The sequence below is a fragment of the Perognathus longimembris genome, chromosome 12, assembly GCF_023159225.1.
Source record: "Perognathus longimembris pacificus isolate PPM17 chromosome 12, ASM2315922v1, whole genome shotgun sequence".
Lineage (NCBI taxonomy): Eukaryota > Metazoa > Chordata > Mammalia > Rodentia > Heteromyidae > Perognathus > Perognathus longimembris.
In genome coordinates, this window is record NC_063172.1 from 61332487 (window position 1) to 61346456 (window position 13970).

The 13970-nt window shown below is 48.2% G+C and overlaps 1 protein-coding gene across 4 annotated transcripts in view; it reads left to right on the top strand.

Annotated features, from left to right (window-relative positions):
* Positions 1-296: 296 nt before the first annotated feature.
* The window catches only part of Chd7 (chromodomain helicase DNA binding protein 7), a 198780-nt gene continuing 185106 nt past the window's right edge, over positions 297-13970 (top strand). For 3 of the 4 annotated variants that reach the window (XM_048358974.1, XM_048358978.1, XM_048358979.1), the window contains exon 1: positions 297-598. The gene's annotated coding sequence lies outside the window, so the exon portion shown is untranslated. Of the gene's footprint in view, positions 599-1243; positions 1435-13970 lie in introns of those variants that run through there. The other variant, XM_048358976.1, reaches the window with a different exon arrangement.

Sequence of the window (13970 nt, forward strand, 5' to 3'; positions counted from 1 at the left end):
CTCTCCCTCGGCCTCCGCCACCCCGGCCGAATTCTTGCATAAATTATGCCAGGCGCGCCTGACGTCAGGTGGCGGCGCGCGGGCGCGGGCGCGGGCGCGGGCGCGGCGCGGAGGGAGCCGGCCGCGGAAGCGCGCGTGCGCGGCCCCGAAGCCCCGGGCGCAGGCGCGCGCGCGCGCGCGGAGCCGGGCGCGCGCAGGCGCTGGCGTGCTGGGGCCGCGGCGGCGGCGGCGGCGGCGGCGGCGGGGACGGCGGCGGCGGCGGCGGCGGCATCGGCGGCGGCGGCGGCGGCGCGGGGGTTGAGCCGTGGTGGTGCGGCGGACGCGCTCGTGCTCGGGAACTATCGGATTAAACTTGAATCGAGTGGAATTACACAAAGGAGCGAGGCGGAGGAGGCGGCCGGGGCACCCGGAGACCCTGAAACTCGCCCGAGCCCCCGCCGCAGCCCGCCCGGCCAACTCCGCGCCCCGTGGATCCTGCCCCCCGGCCGCGGCCGCCCAGCCAACTCCGGAGCCCGCTCTGCGTTTTGTTTTCCGCCGGCTTCGAGACAGCGGAGGAGCCCGAGCGACCGAGCGAGCGGCCGAGCGAGCGAGCCAGCCGGTGAGCGCCCGGCGAGAGAGAGTTCACCCGGCGCCCCCGGGAGGGGCGGCGGCGGCGGCGGCGGCGGCAGGAAATCGCTCCGGGCCGGGGCCGCCGGGGGCCGGGGCGGGGGCCGCGCGGGGAGTGAGTTGGGGGCGAGGAGTTGGGCGTGTGCGGGGCGAGGGCCGCGGGCGGGCGGGCGGGCGGGCGAGGGGTCGGGGCCGCCGCCGCCGCCGCCGCCGGGGGCGCCGGGTCCGCCCGCGCGGTGTCTCCGGGGCCGCCCGCCCGCGGGGGGCCCCGAACCTGCGGCCCCGAGCGCCGCCCGGCGCCCCAACTTTGGGGCCGCGCGGGCGGGAGCGGCGGCGGCGGCGGCGGGGGCGCGCGGGGCGGCCGCGGGTCACTCACTTCCTCGCATGTAAATGGCTTTTTGTTGTGCTGCGCTGAGCTGCGCGGTGCGGCCGGCGCCGGGGGGGGGGGTGGGGACGGGGACCGGGGGGACCGGGGGGACCGGAGGGAGCGGGTCCGCGCGCGGGGAAGCGCGAGCGCGTGTCCCCCCGCCGCCGCCGCCGCCGCCGCCGCCGAGCACGAGTTGCCGGCCGCCTCGGAGAGGAAAGGGAAGGAGGAAAAGTTGGGCTGCAACTCCAGGGCGGGCGAGGGGCGCGCGGGCGCGGGGCGGCCGAGCGGCGCGGGGACGGCGGCGACCCCCGGCCCTCAGCCCCCGCCCCCCCTCCTCCCCCGCGGCTCCGGACCGACCACGCCGCGCTCGCCGGGAGCGGCCGACACCGGCGCGAACAAAGTGCGTCCGTGCCGGGCGCGGCGGCGGGGCCGGGCGGGCGGCCGGGGCTGGCCGGGGCGAGGTGGGTCGGCGCCGGGGAAAGTGCGCGGGGTGCCGCCGCGTGGGGCGGGGGCGGCGCGAACACGCGGCGCGCGGCGCGAGGCGCGGGCGGGAGGGAGGGCGGGCGGGCGGGCAGGGAGGGGGGGGTGCGCGTCCCGAGCCCGGCCGGTGCCCACCCCACCGCGCGGGAGCGGAGTTGCGTGGCGGCGGCCGGGGGGCTCCCGGGGCGGGGTGAGGGGGGGGCTCCCCAGCGCTTCCCAAGTGCGCGAGGCGGAGAAGAAAGGGAGCCGGGCCGGGACGAGCGCGCCGAGGCGCGGCGTGGAGGGAGGGCGCGAGCGAGGGCGGAGGGAGGGGACCCCACCTTGCCGAGCTGGCCGGGCCGGTGGCGGCGGCCACGGCCACAGCATAATAGCGACTCTCCCTCCCCTCCTCCCCGAACGCAACTCCGGGGGCTCCGCACCCCCCCTCCCCTACCCCCACGCCCGCCGGGGGGGGGGTCCGCTCCCCGCGCGGGGCGGGGCGGGGGGCTCGCCAGGTGGACCCCCCGAGTTGGCCCGGGGTGCGCCGGGCGCCCGCCGGGAGCCGCGGCTCGGAGCGCGAACGGCGGCGGCGGTGGCCGGAGGCCAGGCGGTCAGCGGGGAGAGGAAGGAGGGCGGCGGGGGACGCGTTGTTTGTTTGGTTCGCACCGGGGCCGCGGGGCTCGGGCGCGGGGGGCGCGCGGGGGGGGGGGAGCGCCGGCCCCGGGTGGGCTTGCGGTGCGGCGCTGGGAGCGCGGAGGTGGCGGCGGGGGCGACCGGGGGGACTCCGGCCGCGCGGGGTGGGGAGTGTGGGGGGGTGGACGGTGGTCAGGAGGCTCCGGGGAAGGAGCCGCCGGCCCCGAGCAGCCATCATTCCCGAGCCGCCTTTCTCCGGAGGGCTCTGCCTCGAGCCGCCCGCCCCGCGCGCCGTGGGAGCGCACCCCGCACTCGCCCGCCCGCTTTGTGAGCGCCCCCGCGGAGCGCCCGGGCCCGGCCCGCCGGGCTCCCCCGAGCTCACTGGTAGGGACGGACGGACTGTTCACGCCCCGGGTTTAAACTAGTTTTTTTTTTTTTTCCTCCCTCTTCGGAACAGACAATGGACAAAAGAAAAGTAGCGACCCACATGGAGAGTTTCCTTCGGAATCGCTAGAATTAGATACACTATCCGGCCTTCCACTTGCGGAGCACACTTCCCGGCTCCCCATTGTACGGCACCCCGCGATCGATTTAAATAACTCGCTTACACCGCGTCCGTCCGCGGCGCTTCGTGTCGGGGATCCATTCAATGCCTTCCTTTATTTTTTAAAGGATCACGTGAAGGCCCTGATTTTTATATTTTTTAATTTAAGCTTTCTTTACGGTGGGCACTGCCTTTCTGAGAGATTGAGTACTGTTCTCTCCCCCCCCATCCTCTTTCAGAAGGGGGGCCGGGCGAGAGTACTCATCACACGTAGTGAGCAGTAGAAGAAAATACCTTTTTATTTCCTCACAGATCCCATTCCCACCATGAGGAAAGAAAAAAAAAATCTTAGTGATCTCAGCAGCACGGGAGTCTGATTTATTCCGGTTATTAGGGTGCAGTCTTGTTCAAGTATCGGTAATTCCCATTTCCGAAATAACTTGGGGGATTTTGATGAAATTGAGTCCAGCCCCCAGCCCCAGCCCCAGCCCCCAGCGTACATTTGTCCGCAGTGTTTTTGTCTTGCTGTTGCACAACAGAAACCCTCTAGTCTTTACCCTAAAATGGCAGCTTTCATTTGACTGGGGCCCATTCATTGACGATGATAATAAAGAGGCTGAAAGCTAGATGCTTGGGGCGTGGAGTGGGACTCGCTTTGCCTTGCTAGGTGATGATTAGGAGACATTTTAAGTCCTCTGCTTTGCGCAGGAAAAGTTTATTTTCCTTGAAAAACTGTATTGTGAGGGTTGAAAAAAAGTTGCAAAGTAGAGTGAGAGTTTGGAAATGGAAAGGGGTTTGTTTACCCAGGAAAATTCAGGAGCTGATTGAAAGAAAATCTTGCCCAAGGGTGGAAATACAGTATTCCTTTTTTATTTCTTGATAATCTGATTAAGGGAAATATTTGTGTGTGTGTGTGTGTGTGTGTGTGTGTGTGTGTGGTTTGTAACAGGTGAATTTCCTGAGCACAATGCTCAGGTTTTAAAATTGTTTTCTGACACTGTGGGCTTTATTATTTATGTTCTCTTGATAGTTTCTGGGTTTTTTTTTTTTCCCCTCCTTCAGTGCAAGTCACCAAAACTGGAGTTTGACAAATTCGATTCTTTATGCCTTCAAGATTCAAATGTTTATAAAAAGCTGGCATGTGAATCCTAAACCCTATTTCCACTGCCTTAATGGAATTACTTTAAAAAATTACTTCTGTGTGGAAGGCAGAAGAGAAACGTAGAGTAGTTATGTAGGTGATAATTTAAAACTCAAGGATCAATTTACTTTTTGAAAGAAAAAAAGACACACTTTCCCCCAAGTTGAAAATATATAAGTAAAATTTAAAATAATATAACCAAGATCTTAGGTTTTAAAATAGTACTTCCATAGATTCACCTGGATTTGGTGTAGGTTATAATCACTTTAACTTACAAGAACGTTTCCAGAACTTTTCCCATAGTGAGAGTCTTTTGTTATTGAGGTAAAGTGAATACCTTTCTAATACTAAATATCAAGGAAACTTAGAATTGCTTCACACACAAGCAAAATAAGTAATTAAATGCTTGTCATTTTTAAGCAATTAGGTCAGAAGAAGAATATTTTCATCCATGTACCTGCCTTGTAATCCATCAGGCAAATCTAAATGGCAATTTTAGGGTTGGCTGTGGTTTCAAAGCAAAGATTATGACATTTTACACACACTGTGTGAAGTTTACTAGCTGTCTAGTCACCATCATTTAGTTCATTTTCACTGGCAAACCTTGGCAAGCATTCCACTTGTGAGCAGTAAGAGGTCGTCCTTTCCCTCAGGGAGTTTGTCATCTAGTAGGAAAGAGCCTTCTGCAGTCAGGTACTTGCCTCTGACTTTGGAGGCAGTAGTTACCTTTCATCCTTCATTATCTGAAATACTACTGCCTTTTGGGTTCACTGGCAGACACTGTGGTCATCTCAAAAACATCTATACGTAAAGGCAACATAGGAAGAAAAATGTTAGGGCCGAGCAGTGTGTGTGACTACAAAAAGTGCCTCTTAAATTGTGTCTTCTAAAGAATGTGATTCACTGTCAGAGTTCAAATGATTCCTGCATGTAAAGCAAGCTAAATTTACTGAAAAGATAGAGAAGAAACCTTCTGGGTGATAGAGGAATGTTGTCCTCCGAGACATAAGGACTCTGCAACTTTAAATTGTCTTATTCTCAGGATGCATTTCTGTATTTTCACAGAACTGCCTTTTTTTTTTTTTTGCCAGTTCTGGGGCTTGAACTCAGGGTGGGAACACTGTCCCTGGCTTCTTTTTTGCTCAAGGTTAGCACTGTACTACTTGAGCCACAGCGCCACTTGCAGCTTTTTCTGGCCCTTTTCTGTATATGTGGTGCTGAGGAAGCGAACCCAGGGCTTCATGCATGCTAGACAAGCACTCTACCACTAGGCCCAGCCCATGAACTGCCCTTTTGTGTGTGTGTGTAAGTGACTCACGTCAGACCTTAGCATTCTCCTGTCCTAACAGATTTTTACAGGCATTTTATTTCCTTAGTTTGGGAGATAAACTATTCTTCTTTCTTAAGAAATTTTGTTAGTCTTCTAAAATATTTTGACATTCAAAGATGATGATGTTAATAAAAGTAATTGGGAATAAACCATTTACCCTTTTTGCAAAACACGTAAAGGTGGAATGATTTGTTTCAGTTCGGGTATCCTTCAGGTTGCAGTCATGGCAGAATTGTGCCATTGATGGAGGTGGTAGTAACCAGTTGAATGGTAATTAAAAATGCTATGATTGTCCTGTTTTATTTTTAATCAGTATATTAAAAGTTTTAAATGAAGTCACACCGGTGTGATAAAGATAATAAGTAGGCAATTCAGAAATCGTCATGATATTGTAAAATAAAAATTCATATTTATAATCACTAGAACCTTCAGATATTTAGAACCTGAGTTGAACTTTCTCACTTTACAGATTAAGAAAGTGGAGATAAATGAAGGCAGCTGCTCCTGGCTGGTCCCTGGGTTATTGCCGGGTCACCTTAGTCACAGTCGTCACCCCGGTGCCTAACATGGTGCCTCGCAGAGAAATACTGGCTTTGATTTATCTTTGTTGAATGACTGCACTAGCCTCAGGAGAGTCTCGGGTCAAAATGTACCTTTTGGTTTTACAGTCTCACAGCATATGAAAATCCAGTTTCTAAGCCAACTATAATTTATTTACCTCCATTGTGTTTGGTGTCTTCCCTCCATTGTCTAGAAAAATACAGAAATAAAATTTCCAGTAGTGTATTTCTCTCTATTGTTTTCCATTTAAAAGTATATATTCATTTCTGTAACTAGACCCTGGTACATTATAAGTAATATTAGGTCTCTGTAAACATGACAGTTTTCTCACAGAAGTGTTTTCCAGGGTGCCGGTTTGTTCTGTTCTATTTTTGGTGGTACTGGGGTTTGAACTCAGGGCCTCAGATTTGGTAGGCATGCGCTTACCACTTGGAGCCGTTTCTTCAGCCAAGAATATCTGTTTAAGAATAAGAGTGTAGATCACTAATGAAGAAACATGACTGGGTGGAAAAGGCTGATTGGCTCTCAGACTTGTCTGCTTATGTTGGTGTGGAAGCAGACACTCTTAGTGGCCCTTTGAGCCTCGCACTATCTGTGTGGGTGGCAGGCTTGGCTCTCCTGGCAAATGAATGTGGACTCTGATTAGTTTTCCTGTTTATTTGTTGGATACCTGCGCCTGAAAGGTACAATGGTACGAATTGGGGATGCAGTGGTGACCTAAGAGGAGTTGGTAGGCCTAAAAACAGGCAGACAAAAGCCTGCCATGAGACTGTGAGTGCTGAACAGTGAACACTGGGAAGACAGAGAGTTTATGACTTTGAGCTTCAACTAGGTGTGTGAACGCACAGCCCCCTAGGAAGTGGTTTTAGCACTACAGTAGAAGAAAGGGGGCATTTCAGGCACTGCCAACTGACCTGGCTTCATGTTTGTGGTCTTCACAGAGCTTCAAGACCAGACTCAAGCAGGAGTCAGTATCAGCCTCGATTGGAGACTATAGTATTTGGAGTTTTGGAGAAAGTAGTAGTAGGAGCCATGGAGGAGCTTATAATTAAGTGTTTTGAAGATGAGGTGGTGGCTGTGGACAGAATTGTGCCTGCTTTTGTTGTGTTAACGGCATGAAGGAATATAAAGTATTTTGACTAGATCAGTGTTTATGGGGATGGAGAGAAAAAAATGGCACAAGAAATGACCAGCCTAAGAACTCCTTAGGAGTTGGATGAATGGGGTTTGAGGATATGGATTTCCAGTGCTTGCCCGCTGCTTGGCTGGCTAGGGATGCTGTTCATAGGAGCGTAGGATCAGGACAAGGATCAGATTTGAGGAAGAAGATCATGAGTTCTTGGGGAGCATGTGCCTGAGATCACTGATACTGATACTGGATTATGATAACACGGTTATAGATTCCATTATATTGCTAGTGGCATTTCCATCTTCCCCAAAATAATTTTCTGGTTTTTACCCCCAAAATGTTACTGTATGGTGAGCCCACTAGGGGCTGGCTGGGCTGGCTCATGGAGATGGGAAAGGGGAGGGAACCATAGTTACTTGCTTACTGTGTAGCACTTTGCTGTTACTGAACTAATCTGTAGCACTTTGTAAGAGTTTCCTCATCACAGACTTAGCAGGGAAACCTGTGGCAATCAGAAGTGCACACTTATTCTTTTGTGCCTTCTCCTCTGCAGGCTACTTTCTGTAGCTAGTTACCTATTCATCCCAACCAGGTCCTTGCGCTGGGAGAAGATTACTGGTAGATGCCTTGCGTGCAGGACTGCTCTTCTCACAGAGAGAGGGTTAATTGTGTTAGATAGTTGCTGTTCTACATAGGTAGGGTAGAAATGAATACATTACTTAAATAGTTGTGGAGGAAATTAACAGCCTTGGTCAGGATACCTATTTCATTTTTAGAGGTATATTAGCCTATTTAATATGTAAATTATCTTCAAAGCCACTTGTTTATTGTAAAAAACTAGATTATATGGTATGACGGCTGGTGGCAAATGAGAGCGACACATCCAGCAAAGCTTCTGAGCTATACACTTGAATATCACATGATGATAACATTTCTGAGCATTAACCTTGAAACGATTTTTTGTTGTTGTTGCTGTTTTTTTTTTTTAAAGTGCTTGGCAGAAGTGAGTTTTTTTGAAGTGTTTGTAGGTTTGATTTTGGTAGCGTATGTAGAAGATTTTTGGTTGTGATTGTACATTATTCTTGGTTCGCATGAAGATGTCCTCTGGGATTCAGGAGGTGTCATTAGGGACCTGTTTAAGTGGCACCCTTGGAGCGATGTAGGTTTTTCCTGGGCTTTCTGGATGCTGTGACTTGGTCAGCTCTACCAGAATCCCCCTTGTCTCTTCCAGAAGGGCAGTGCTGTGTGTTTGTAGATGATTTGGGAGACAACATTGGTTGTAGGGAGATGATTCATCTATAAAAATTTTACCCTTAGGGGCTGGGAATGTGACTTAGTGGTAGAGCGCTTGCCTAGCATGAATGAAGCCCTGGGTTCGATTCCTCAGCACCACCTAAACAGAAAAAGCCAGAAGTGGTGCTGTGGCTCAAGAGGTAGCGTGCTCGCCTTGAGCAAAAAGAAGCCAGGGACAGTGGAGTCCAAGCCCCAGGACTGGGCAAAAACAAACATTTTTTTTTTTTAACCTTCGTTTAGTACTTGGTCTCGCTATGTAGCCGAGGCTGGCCTCTGGTTCAGCCTCCCCAGTGCTGGGAATGCAGGTGTCCACCACCACAGTTGGCCCAGCACTGTGTTCCTAGGGTTTGGGGGATTATTTTTGTCTAGGAATTACCAAGTGCTAAATAGAAAGGTGCTTGTAGATTTTGTGATGTAGTAGTTTTCTCCTTTCGCTTTCCCCTTTCCCCTTCCCTTCTCTTTCCTTTCCTTTTTCCTTCTCCTTCCCTTTTTCCTTTCCTTTCTTTCTCCCCCACCCTTTCTTTCTTTCTCTTTCTTTTTCTGAACTCAGGGTGGTGTTCCTGAAGTTGTTTGCCCAAGGCACTGTCATTTGAGTCTCAGCCCAACTTCCAGCTTTTTTCTTGCCTGAAATGGCTTCAAACCATGATCCTCGTATCTCAGCCTCCTGAGTAGCTAGGATTACAGGCGTGGGCCACTGGCACCTGGCTCTGTGTTGTGCTTTTCAGTGGAGCCATTAAGGAGTTGCCTAATAAAGAGGACATGGGAGCCATGACCTCTTCTGGCTTCAGCAGTGACCAAGGAAAGAGAGGAAGTCATGTGGCAGATTTGAATTTTTCACCATTTATTTATTTCAGTCATACTGCAAGTGACCTGTGCTTCTATTACCAGCCTTTGTGTAGTGAAAGGTGAGAACTAGACAAGTGTATTAGGATTGAGAGGGCACCTACTCTCCCAGGTTCCTGAGTTTGCCATAGTCACAGATTTCCACACAGGATGCTGCTAATAAGCAGTGTGTGAAACCCAGGTAACGAACTTTGCTCCTGGCTCTGCAGCAGGTTTGGGGGACTACTTTGACCTTGTAGAGTAGGGGTGGGAAACTCTGCAGGCCATATAAAGTCCATAAAATCACGATGGGGCAGATAGGTATGCTTCTCCAATGAATCTCGGCTGCCCATGGCCATCTGCCTTCATTAGTCATTTTGTATGGCTCTCAAATTATAAGTAACTAAATGGCCCTTGGCAGAAAAGCATTTTCCCACCCCTGCTTTAGAGAGTATACTTGATTCCCTGTTCATCCTTTTGAGAGAAGCATAAACATTTTAGAAACCTGTTCTGTTGATATATAAAACATAATTATGGATGTACATAATATTTCAACACACCTAAAAACCATTAGACCTCTTTAACATAATACCGAGCATGTAAATAGTAAGAAGTCCCTTGAAGAATTATAAGTATGCTTAGGTTTTCAAGATAGTGTCTGCCAGTGCACTAAATGAATAATAAAGTCAGCTTGAACATAGTGAAAGCTGTGCTGTAGATTGTGATGTATTTTGAAGTGTGTGACCTAGCAATTACTTTAGTTACAGGTGGGGCTGGCATGGTACCAAAACTGTTAACTCCAGATGCTTAGAAGAATCTTTCTTTCCTTGTTTTTGTTGTCAGTCCTAGGGCTTGAACTCGGGGCCTGGGCACTGTCCCTGAGCTTCTTTTGCTCAAGGCTAGAGCTCTACCTCTTGAGCCACAACACCACTTCCAGCTTTTTCTATTTATATGGTACTGAGGAATGGAACCCAGGGCTTTATGCATGCTAGGCAAGCACTCTCCCATTAGGCCACATTCTCAGCCCAGAATGAACGTTCTAGAAAGTATTACAGTATTTATTTTCTCGTGTACTTCACCTTGTTTGTGCTTGAAATTTTGCCTTAACCAATTTCAGGTTTGATAATTTTTGTCAGAAAAATCTTGTAGACTCAACCTGAGAATTTCAGAATCTTGCTTAAATTAAGCGACAGCACCCTCCCTCAAAAAAGTATGACTGGGTAACGAATAATAAACAAAACAACTTTAAATATACTGATAAGATCTGGGTTCACCCCAGTAATCTTAGCTACTTAGGAAGGAGGCTGAGATCTGAGGATCACGGTTCGGAATCTGCCCAGAAAGAAAAGCCCGTGAGACTCTTTATTCCCTACTTAACTACCCAAAATTCAGAAGTGGAGGTGCGGCTTAAGTGGGAGCACCAGCCTCCACAGAAAGAAGTCCAGAATGGAAGCCTCCATGCTCACACACAACAACAACAAAACAAAACAAACCCCACAGTAATTCCAATGCTGAGCTAGGTATCATGCTAAGCACTTTTCTGTTCTGCTTTGTTTTAGTGATGGGGCTTCAGGCCCTCGCTGGGCTCCTGGGCTCTGCCACTGATGCTTACTCCAGCCTGTGCTGTTTTCATGGATGGTGTCATCTCCATTTTATTGACAAAGAGACAGAAGAATTACAAGTTAAATTACTGAACACTACAAATAAATAGTTGAGGAGGGATTTGAATCCAGATTGGCTAGACTAGAATCTGCATGTGTAACCTCTGTGCTGATGTTGCCACCCAAACCAGCTCGGAAGCTTATGTCAAGTAGTACTTTCGACATACAGCAACACACAGTAATCACATGTCATACCTATCAACCCAGGCTTTTTCTGTCCACATTACCACTGTGTGTGCTTGCTGTATTTGTGGGTTTCTTGGGCTATCTTGGCATTTAAAGTGACAGTGTCTGTCTTTCATCCTTAAGACCTTCCTTTTCCATGGGGATGAGAAGAACAGTTGGTCTTGTGGGAGACTTATTGGGTTGTGGCTGAGAATTTCAGCTCTTAGATCAGAAAGACCAGGGGATGAATTACAAAAATGGTGATAATAATACAACCCAACTACACAAGGGAATGGTGAAGATTGAATGTGACAGTGTGCCAGAAGCATTTGGTAGATCATATGGCATATTTATTGAGGAGTCACTGTTTTTATTAGCTGACTTTTAGTCATTGAACCTATCAAACCATGTGTCTTGATTTCAATATTAACTTAAAAGTTTCCCAGATTGTCATTTTGAATTATGATTGGACAAGAGTGCATTGTTTGAAATGGCGAATTTCTGTAATACCGTTTTCCTTTGTACTACATAGACATTTGAAAAGTACAATTTACATTTATATGTATTTGTCCAGTATGATGGCCAGATGCTATTTACTTTATTCTGTTTTTGATAACGTAGAGGTGACTCAGATGTCATTGGTCCGAAACATGACAGTGATAGAGCAGTTCTTCTGCTCTATCTATAAAGTTATTCTCTGCACTTGAGTTATGGCTGATTTCTACAGAATCCATCATTCTTCCTTTGCCCCAAACTTGAAGTTCTGCAAATAGCAGGAAATATATCAGTGGCACAGGCACATTCAGTCAGTTCTGAAATATTTGAATTTTTTGGATCCAGCAGAGACCACAGTGTATTCTCAAGATCTGTAAGAATTGCAGGTCCTCAAGTCTCAGGACACTTGAATCAGCCTCACTTCCCAGCTTCTATTGACTGTAAGGAAGAGACAAGCTGGGGGCCAAACCTAAAGTAAATTTAGCATTGGAGTGGCAGCTAGAGGGAGGGAAGGTTTCTGTCCTCAGGAAAGACAGAGGAGAGTGGGGTAACTTCCTGGGAATCCCACTGTGCTCCAAAGAAAAGATCAGAAGCTGAAGAGACAGAGCACAGTTTTCATTTTATTTTTCACTTAAAAGTGACTTAAGGGAGTTATAAAATAATTAGATAGAATGTAGTCAGTTGCTTTGTTTAGCATTATCAGTGATCCTTGTGCTATTCTTCCATCTTTACTGTATCAAAATAAAAAAATATTTTAAAAGAGAATAATGAGTTGGAGGGATTTGAATAGCTGACATTTATGGAACATGGACTTTGTTCGAGTTAGCGTTTTGCCAAGCTGTTTACACAAACTGTTTTCACTGAATCTTGAAGCAGGATTAGTCAAAATGCTGAGGTAGGAATGATAATTGCTATTCTACAGGTGATAAAAGGAAGTTTTAGAGATTGTTTAATGAATTTGCCTAGGATCACAACTTTTAATGGTGCAGTTGACTCAAATCAGGACAGATTGTTTTAAATAGCTTGTAGCATTAACTGTTCTGTAGAAATTGCTTTGAGTGCTTCCATCAAAATAATGTAGTTCTTAGAAGGGTAGGAAAAACCTAGATTGAGATCTTACAAACCTGTGCTTTCTAGGACAGCTTCTGGAGAGAAATTGAGAGGGTGAAGGTTGTATATTAACGGATTACAGTCCGTGAGGCCCCCTTTCCTCAGACGCTGTATCTTATCAGCCACAAACACTTTTAACCTAAAAAGACAAATGCTCATTGCAAAACTTACTAGTGTGCCAGCTCTGTTTCCATTGACTATTCCAAGACACCGCCTCACATTAAAAAGTAGTTAGCTTACTGCAGACTCATTTTTCTCAAAATATCTCCTCGGGATTTGTCCAAGACAAGATTTGCTTTTAGCATTTTTTTTCTTCCTGCCTAGGATTAGAGTTAGCCTGGATGCTCCTTAGGCTCCCAGTTCTAGCTCTCTTGCCTTCCCTTCAGCTTTCTCGATATACAGTGTCCTTGAATACTTCCGACTGGTACCACTAACACACAAGACATAGCTATTTCTAGTAACAGATCTGACCGTCGTGTGCCACACAGTATTTTGTCAGTGAAGGACTGTATGTATGGTGGTCCCGTAAGAGTTTATTGCTTAATGATACAGCCTTCTTTCAGTCGGGATACTCCAGGCTGCTTGCACAATGATAACATCAAATAATGAAGCAGTCCTTAGTATACCTCCATGTCATTAAATAACACATGACTGTACTCGTGGTATAGATAGAATTTTGAGTGTGTGACTCAATATACTTACATGTTATAGGTATGGGTGGGCGTTTCTTTGCCAGTGCTTTCTTTTCTTTCTTTTACCCAAAAGTGATAACATCTCAAATTCTATTACTGCTTTGCGTCCTAGAAATAGTCTATCATGGCGTGTTTCTGGATTTTGTACACATACAAATATTTCTTTCACGGTTGAGTAATCAATAACTTCAATACATTGCGCTCTACTTAAAATGTAAGTTTTGTTTTCCATATACTTAAAAATTTAATTTTGCCTCAGTTGTGTTCGCTTTCAGAGTTATATTTATCACTTCAAATACTGTCTTAAGCTGTCCACTTTCCTGTTTACTAAAAAGCTAACTGGTATATGAGGAACACCGTGGTTATTTTGGGATACAAAGATCCATAGCATTTTTGATAGGGGCCAGCAAGAAAAGGAAAATCTCTGTCTTACATGCTGTCTGATACAGTCGTAAGTGCACAGTTGGACAAAATAAGTAATTTCCTGACATTGGTGAGCACACGGGTGGTGATGTGTAGTTGAAATGCCGGCTGGCAGGCCATGCCACAGTGTTAGAGCAAGCAGGGATATTTGCATCTTAGCTATGGTCTGTTGTCTCAGTCAGTGTGGTGAAAGAAAGGTGAATGGACAGTCGATGGAGCCACTCAAGAGACTTCGACTTGTTACTGGCAGAGTGGTTGATGGTTGAAGACTGCTGGTCACTCTACACAGCTCAGGATTTTCCATACGCCTGGCAATGCTCACTCGTGACCTTGTATGGCTCATTACACAGTAATTACAATAATACTAATACCTTGAGTAGGCAAACCTGTATAAAATGACTTTATATCTGCTCTTCAAAAGATTGCTTGGAGATGAGCATGGGTAACTTCAGCCAGTCACATTCGTTACATCAGAGGGCTGAGACCTGGAGGATCACAGTTTGAGGCCAGTCTGGGAAGAAAAGCTTAGTACTCTCCAT